The 9,491-nt window shown below is 31.8% G+C and overlaps 1 long non-coding RNA gene and 1 other non-coding gene across 2 annotated transcripts; one reads left to right on the forward strand and one right to left on the reverse strand.

The window, feature by feature from the left end:
- TRNAS-UGA lies at window positions 2,880-2,961 on the forward strand. Its single transcript has one exon. It is a non-coding gene; the product is annotated as a tRNA-Ser (tRNA).
- LOC109840259 lies at window positions 7,111-9,247 on the reverse strand. Its single transcript, XR_002246833.1, has 3 exons — window positions 9,079-9,247; window positions 7,548-7,786; window positions 7,111-7,450 (listed from the first exon to the last, which is right to left on the reverse strand). It is a non-coding gene; the product is annotated as an uncharacterized LOC109840259 (long non-coding RNA).

Consider the following 9,491-nt stretch of genomic DNA (forward strand, 5'->3'; position numbering starts at 1 on the left):
CCCTGCCTATGCATGTATCTATAATTTGGTTAAAATAGCTTTGCTGTAGAATTTAAGGTTTGATTCAGGATATGGTATCAAAGAGGACAATTTTAAGAATTGAGATAGGGTTTGACGTAAGATCTAGTTTTGGTTTAGAAAGAGAAGTAGTATTCGGACTAATAGGAATCAGAGCATTGTGGTGTTGATATTTGGTAGGTCAGGATCTGGGCTTGGTTCCAGAATAGGTATAGAGATAAAAAGTGAGAGCAGGGTTTAGGCTAACACTAAGAACGAACTATGTTTTAGGCTAACACTAAGAACGAACTATGTTTTAGCTTTAGTTATTCACAATTCAGTGTCATCTTCGTATCTCGTTTTCTCCTATAAAGGAATTTCATCTCACTTCTTTTGACAAGTGACTTGTAATATGAGTTTTGATCTGAGGTGCCAGCGGACTTGTACAATGCATCAATCAAGATTTAAATATCGTAGATACCTTAATTAGTCTATCTTTTCTTTTTCTGCAACCTTTGCTTGTAGATATGAACTCTGCTACAACGGGGAGAAGTCTGTCAATATTGGAACAGAGGTGGCATCTGCTCAAGCATCAGAATTAGTGAGGAAGCACCAACATCATAGTTCACGTGTACAAAATGGTGATAGAAATCATGCAGAACGCGAGAACGGAGTCGATGTATTCCGGTTGTCTCGTTGCAAGAAGATCCTCTTCCAGAAGAAATCATGCTTTCCACTGGCATCCCTTTACGTGTGGAGGAGGACTTGGAGGTACTTATTCAATTCTCCTTGTCTAAACAAACTAAATTTTCTTGTTCTGCTGATTGTCATACAATTTAAGATGAGGAAAAAAAAAGTGTAGGTTCTGGGGTATCACAAATTGTACGTATAATGAGTAGAAAGCATCCTCTAGTGAACTATCTTTCAAAACACTAGCTATAATCAAAGTATTTTCCCTCCAAACGCTTAATTGAGAATAATGTCAAAATAAGGCAAAGTTTGAAGTGATGTTGGGAACAATTTTCCTGTTCTGATTCTTGATTTTTTGACTGAATTTTACTCTGTTGATCTACAAATTCTTCCTCAGTTGCCTGTACTCAGGGTGTATGAGATATTCCCCACCTTTTTTTTTTAACTTTTTCTACCCTGGTAGTTTGTACTCTATTGTGAATGCTTGAACAAGATTCATGAGACTGAGTATGCCGTTGACAACCTGAGTACTTCTCACGGGCAATACAGCATGCCTAAACTTGTCCGCTGGTGAAATCGCATTAAATTTAATGGGTCCCACTAAAGTGTAGTGCTTTCAGGAAGGGCTAATGTAAATATTTGTAGCGTGCATATTTCTTTCCGTTTTCTAAAATCAGATTACTGAGAACAATTTGGAGTGGGAAGATCTGCAGTGGTCACGAACAACAGGCTTGTTGGTGGCAGGGAAGACGTACTCCCTCGCTCCCCCGAGTCCATTTTCTAGCCTCGAAAAAGAAGTGATCATTCGTTCGAACGTGTTTTTGTCCTTATTTTCCTTTGAATTGATGTAAAATGCTTGTATTTCTGTGTAAAAAGCTGCAGCCCAGTCTTTGTCAGTTTATTTAATGTTTTATTAGGGACAGAACCGGGAACCCTTATAATTTATTGGGTTTAATTTAAAATGTTCTTCCAGGTGAGATCCAGTGTTCTCCGTGCAAACCCCCTTGTCCCGGTAGTGTGATGTCATCTGTGTACGGTCCGGTTACGCATCTTGTATTTTGTTTGTTAAAGCTAAATTAAAGGGAACAATATCCAGCTGGTGTACTATTGAATACGTGGTAAATATTTTATGTATGTAGCCTGAGGATTTTAGTTCCCGTGTTTTAGTTGTTAAGGGTGTTTAATGTTAAAAGAGATGGGACAAAGCAGGTTCCATGTGAGAAAATAATGGAGCAAGATGATTCCGAAGCACCAATTGTGGATTGTCTCGGTCAATTTGTTTCCCTCAGCGGTCGAAAGGGGAATGTGTGCAAACAAAAACTTAACACAAGGGCCAACTTAGTCTCCAAGGGATGGCAAGGTGACCCAAAGTGCCCGTTCTGCAATTTAGAAGTGGAGAGCCAGGATCATTTATTCATTGCATGCCCTTTTGCTTCATCCATCTGGTCCACCCTCTTCCCAAGTATTGGTGCAGCCTCTTGGCCCCATTCCATGCATGATTTGATCCTCTTCAATGAATCCGCAACTGTCAACAGATATATTAGTTGCATTTGGAAGGTCGTGCTTCCATGTTGTTCCTGGTGGATTTGGAATAGTCGCAATTTACTCATCTTTAAAGATAGACAGCATAATTCAGACCTTATTGCAGCTAATGTGGCTAGGTATACTCTCCATTGGGCATGTGCTCACGAAGACAAGTTGGCTAAAAGGATCAGAAGGGCTGCAATCAAGCTGCAGTTTGATGAAATAGCAAAGAAGAAGGCTGCAGCTGATGTGGGAGATAATTTTTCAGCAAATTAGACCATGTGCTGGCACGGACCTCCTTTGGACTTTCTTTTGAGTAGTTTTCTTGAGGAGTAGCTTCTTTCTCATCTCTTTTGGCTTATAAACTCCCAAATGTGATTTTATTACTATCTGGTGTTGTAATATCTTCTTAGTTAATTAGCCTAGGCCGGTGACTTTCAGTTTCTTTTCCTCTCTTTCTTTTGTTTTCATCTTCTTCTGGTCTTCTTTTGATGTGTTAGGTTTGTAACTTCTATGTAAGTTCTTTTGATATAAATAAATATTTAATGAGCAGGAAGTTTTTCCTGCTTTTCTTGGTTCAAAAAAAAAAGGGGAATGTGGCGCAAATGGAAATTGCAAGTTGTAGAGAGATGCTATAAAATTACTAAATGAAAAACTGTTGACGTAGCGTCGATATGTCCGAGTGGTTAAGGAGACAGACTTGAAATCTGTTGGGCTCCGCCCGCGCAGGTTCGAACCCTGCTGTCGACGATTAAGTTTTGCTTCCCTGTAACAATTCATGCAGATCCAATAACTCGGAGACACCCGTTTTAATTTTATATTGGATACATAGGGAAGAATCTTTTTATCTATCTTCTATATCTATATATATACTATTATTATAAAAATGAGATTGGGGTGTTAAAATTTTCTTATTTTTCTTTTTGCCGTCTTAAATTTTGATAAATTCTAACCATATCATTATCTATAATTAATCTTTCTTAAATAATTAAATATAACATCTTATTAATTATGCACATCCTCACCTTCCTAAATAATTACACATATCAATAATATTACAAGTATTAATTGTTTAAAATAATTTATAAAATAAGTATACACAATTATTAGTAGTAAGTAATTAAATTATTATGATAATTATTTATGAATTATAATAATATAATTAAAATAATAGTATAAATAGAATAGTATATTACTAAATACTATTAAGAATTATAATATAATTCAATGAGCAATAAAATAAATATAATAAATTTTGAATAGCATAAATAGTTATAATTATTTATGAATTATAATAAAATAATTAAAATAATAGTATAAATAGAATAGTATGTTACTAAATACTATTAAGAATTATAATATAATTCAATGAGCAATAAAATAAATAGAATAAATTTTGAATAGCATAAATAGTGTAATTATTTTAACAATATTATATAAATTATGAATTATACTATTTATTTAGTATTATATTATTAAATAAATTAAATAAATAACTTAATATTATTTTTAGAGTATTTTATGAAAGATTATTGCATGATACTAAATAATCTATACTTGGTAATGATTGCAAACTAACTTTTTTTAAAAAAAAATTATTTAATATAAATAATAGTACTATTAATTATTAATGATAGTATAATAAATATTTGGGAAAATTGTGTCAATGCCCCAAAAGCAAAAACTTCATATGTTGGAGCCCCTTTGACTTTTTACCATGTGTTTTAGCCCTTAAATTAGAAACATACGTTCTGCAACATTTCTTTAGCAATTATTACCTGCCAACTAAACATAAAGAGAGAATAAAAAATAAAACACCCCAAAATGCTCTTATCTCCTCTATTCTTTCATGTTAAGTCTAAAAGCAAGTTGAATTAGACTTAACATGAAAGTCTAATTTTATGTTAAGTCTAATTCAACTTTAAGTCTAATTTTATGTTAAATCTAATTTAATTCATGTTAAGTCTAATTTTCCTTTTAAGTCTAATTTAAATCATGTTATGTCTAATTTAACTTGTTTTAAGTCTAAATTAATTAGACTTGACATAAAATTAGACTTAAAAATTGAATTAGACTTAACATGATTTAAATTAGACTTAAAAGGAATTTAACATGATTGAAATTAGATTTAAAATAAGTTAAAATAGACTTAACATGATTCATGTTAAGTCTAATTCAACTTGTTTTTAGACTTAAAATAAGTTGAATTAGACATAACATGGCATATATTAGACTTAAAAAAAATTAAATTAGAATTAACATGAACCAAATTGGACTTAACATGAATCAAATTGGACTTAATATGATACTAGACTTAAAACAAGTTGAATTAGACTTAACGTGATTCATGTTAAATCTAATTCAACTTGTTTCATTCAACTTATTTTTAGACTTGAAACAAGTTAAATTAGACATAACATGATTTAAATTAGACTTAAAAGGAATTAAATTAGACTTAACATGAAATTAGACTTAAAACAAGTTGAATTAGACTTAACATGATTTAAATTGGACTTAATATAAACCGAATTGGACTTAACATGAAACTAAATTAGATTTAACATGAACCGGATTGGACTTAACATGAACCGAATTGGACTTAACATATAATCCGTGTTAAGTTTATTTCATTTTATTTTAAGTCTAATTTCATGTTAAGTTTAATTTAAATTAAACTTAAAATGATTTAAATTAGACTTAACAAGATTTAAATTAGACTTAAAACGATTTAAATTAGACTTAAAATGATTTAAACTAGACTTAACACGAACCAAACTGGACTTAACACGAGCCAAATTGAATTTAACACAAATCAAGCTGGACTTAAACATGAAACAAATTAGACTTAATATGAACTAAACTAGACTTAACACTAAACTGGATTAAAATTAGACTTAAAAAGAATTAAATTAGATTTAACATGAATCAAATTGGTCTTAACATGAAGTAAAATTGGATTTAACATGAAATTAGACTTAAAATAAGTTGAATTAGACATAACATGATTTAAATTAGACTTAAAATGAATTAAATTAGACTTAACATGAATCAAACCGGACTTACTATGAATCAAATTAGACTTAACATGAAACTAGACTTAAAACATGTTGAATTAGACTTAACGTGATTCATGTTAACTCTAATTCAACTTATTTTTAGACTTGAAACAAGTTGAATTAGATTTAACATGATTTAAATTAGACTTAAAAGAAATTAAATTAGACTTAACATGAATCAAACTGGATCTAACATGATAGATCTGGAGAGAACAAAGAGGGAGGAGGAAATGAGGATATTTTGGGCTTTTATATTTGTTTCTCTATCTTTGTGCTTAGTTGGCATGATAATTACATGAAAAAGGGCTGCAGCACATGATGTGACATTTCTTGGGGCTAAACCACATAGAAAAAAGTGAAGGGGCTGCAGTACATGAAGGTTTTACTTTTGGGGCCTCGACACAATTTTTCCTAAAAATTTATACAATATTTATAGTGCTAAATTATTTAAGAGCATAATTTTAAAAAATAAATTAGATAAATATTTTATAGTATATAAACAGTATAATTATTTTAATAGTATTACTTGAACTAAGAATTATAATATTAAATAAGATAAAATTATAGTAAACTGCCATGAATTTTCAGCATTTTACAGTAGATAGACCATATGAACTTTCAAAATCACATTAAAGCTCTAATAGCTTTTTGTAGAAAGCCCCCAGTATCTTTTAGATAAGTTACACCAAACCCTCAATAACTTTCAAAATGTATTTTTATGCCATCTTCTAGTGCTAATTTATAGGGGTTACTGCAAAATTCAAAAAGTTATTGGAGATCTTCTTTGAAACAAAAAAGCCATGAGGGTTTTTGTGTAATTATGGAAGTTCATAAGGAATTACTGTAATTTATTTTATTAAATAATTATAATAAGAAGTAACTATTGCAATATGTAGCAAATACCAAGTGTAACTCTCCAGGGAACATCAGGAAAAAGCTAGCAAGATTAATGCAGCTTAGTTAATTTAGAGTTAAGTTAACAACTTTCAAGTTGAAGGGGCATATTTAAGAGAACTTATAAAATTAACAGTTTTATTTAAGAATAAATTTTTAACAGTTTTATTTAAGAATAATTTTTTAACAGTTTTATTTAAGAATAATTTTAGACTTGGAGACTTAATTAAAAAAAAGGTTAATATTGAGCGATCATTATAAAAAAAACATTCAATTACAATAACTACACAACAATAATTAATTCATACACTTTTTAAAGCAATCTAACTGTACAACTTTATTTATTAACACATACTTTATGATTTGATAAAAAAATTCAAAGTGCAAAGCACGTGCATTATACTAGTATAATGAAATATATATTTCCCCATTTAGTAATGGTTTTCAGTATTAGATGTATTGGAAAAAGAGTTTTCGCTATTGGTATTCAAAGAGATGAAGCATTTTATATTTCCCATTGAATATATATATATTTCCCATTTAATAATGCTTTTTACAGGTAGATGTAAACATGTTGAAGGAATAGTAAGCGAGAAACCAGAGTGTCTTAATATAGAGGAGCGCTTATAGCGTATTAAAAAATGATGTATTATTAGGTTGCCTACTTTATATGCATTTCCTACTTATGACACCGCTAAAACTAAAGACTAACACGAGACACCACTTGAGGAGAATAAATTTGTAAAATTGCCGGTTAGGATTTTGAAGTCAATCATGATAACGCTACTGGGACGAAAACCTTTCTTTGCCTGTGTCACTCAACCTTTCTTACTAACAAAACGTAATGTTTTCTGAAACCGGACATGACTAACAACTATGCTCCAGATTTAGGAAATTTGAGGTGGTTAATTTGTAGTTCGCTATTTACTTCTATCAAAAGTAACCCAACTTCGGTCGATAGCTCCTTTTACCTTTTTTTACCCCTCCGAATAACAGCATTTATTCAGACACAGTATCCAAATCTGCTTAGTCTACAAGCCAGCATTTACCTAGATACAAAACATATACATATCTTCACCTAACGACATCATTTCTCTAGATACTTTCGACCCTATCAACTTCTCAAGAATTCGCTAAATTTTCACAGCAAAATAAGTTCAAATGTCTCTGTATTCTACAATCGGCACCATGCCAATGACCTGGTAGTTTGAGATTCATACAACACAAGCAGTAAACAATTTGGAACTTTCCTTCCAATGTTAGAACGAGTGCTCCCACCTGAAGATATCCTGTATAATTTACATGTCCAGCGAATCAGTGAATTTTTTATATCCACAGAAACATCAATATGAGGAAAATACCAGCTGCATGAAAAAAGGTAAGTACCTCTTGCTGGAAATTTAAGCGCATCTAGAAACCTAAACATTCTTGAGCTACATAATCTCAACAACTGCTCGACCAACAATCTTTCCATGATTGAGATCATCATATGCGCTATTGGCTTCTTCAAATTTGCATTTTCTGGAAACAGTATTTTGGAGATTGAAGACACCCCTCTGTGCAAGCTTAACCACCTGAGGGAGATCTTGTCTGGCCCTTGCACCATATGAGCCAATTATTTTTATCTGCTCCAGTAGTTATTAGTTTTGGGTTACTTACAGTTTGAGAAATTAATAAGTCAGCAGAAGAATGATATGCTTTAACTTAAATTTAGACGACGACGACGACGATGATGATGATGATAATTAAATTGACATGTGTAGAACAATTTCTACAAAATAATTAGGCTTAAAACATGAATCAACAAATTTCTTCTTACCAGTTGCTGCAATCATAGTTAACATAGATCCATATACGAGAAAAATGCATTATGTCATAATAAGATATAACTAACATTTCAACACATGTCCAGTGGTTGAATTTTATGTGTTCGGATCAATAGATAATACAAAATCATATCTGACCTTGGCTGAGTTCTGAAGAGCGAACAAATGTTCACTTGGATAAGAATTTTGATAAATTAAAAAGGCCCAAAAATATTTAAATTGTGATTTGGAAGATCTCAACATTAAATACAGATTTCAAATTCAATGAATTCTCTCTTCTAGTTGTATGGTAGTCATTCCCAATGAATCTCACTACTACTCACAAAAGTGTCCTTATTTGGATTGATTTTAAAGTTGATGAGTCATTAAGGACCCCACAACTTTAGTAGGCACAGTAGTTTAAGAGCAGTTTAAGAAAGTGTCGTCTAGTTATCACTACAACTTTAGGCTCGATTTCAAAGATCTTCCAACATCCAGATCGTTAAGGATAAAATAGGAGACAAAATACCACTAGATTTTTACTGCAAAGGCATCCGGATGTACCTGAGAAACATTACCACCTGAGTCCATAATTACAATGGATATTTGCAAGTAGAAGATGACATCTAAACAGTAATGTATTAGGCTTTTGGTCAGACGAAGAACGAGAAGCAATAAGAGATGAAAGTTCACGAATATGATCAGATAGCAAATTCTCTAGTGTCTGCAGATTCTGTTCCAGATTACAGTTTAGGAATGATCATGAGGCCAATCCAAGAAACCTCTAGAAAAATCACCGTTTTCTACATAACTATATATTAGTTGTTTTTAGTTAAAAATATATTCAGAAGATTGTGGTTCATATTAGAAAGATAATCATTTAAAGGAACAACATGGACACGCATGGAGATAATACACAGACATACGACAATTTTTATTTGACACTCGGTCTTATGTGTCTAAATTCTGATACAATGACATAACTCTTCTTCATGATAAAAGGTCCATGCCGTATAGCAAAAAAAATTGAAAGAGTAAACAGAAAACACATACTAATCAGTGAAACAAGAGAGAAAATTTACGATGAACTATTAGCAAATCTTACAACTCACCTGTCGACGAACCAGATGGTTTATATTTATCTCCCCCACAGCAGTGTTTGAAGCAAGTCCTATCATAACAGCTTTTCCACCATCTCGTATACTTTTTGTGCACTGCATAAAAGTTGATGGTCTCCCCAGCGCTTCTATAGCTATATCGACACCCATCCCTCCAGTGATTTCCTGAGGGCAATAAAGTTGGATTTGAGAAATTGAAGAGCATGAATCAATAGAATATTAAGACAGACGCATAATGTGCTTTCTTATTTGTTACACCAAGTTACTCATGTAAAATAACGACGACGATAATGATGATGAAATGAAATCAAAATGTATTGTATGTGTGTGACAAAGAGAATAATATAGCAATATCAGGAGGGTAGTTCACAGAATTCATGAATTGTCAGGGAAGGCAGTGTGTCAGC

This window comes from Asparagus officinalis, chromosome 5 (assembly GCF_001876935.1).
Source record: "Asparagus officinalis chromosome 5, Aspof.V1, whole genome shotgun sequence".
In the NCBI taxonomy this organism is placed as follows: domain Eukaryota; kingdom Viridiplantae; phylum Streptophyta; class Magnoliopsida; order Asparagales; family Asparagaceae; genus Asparagus; species Asparagus officinalis.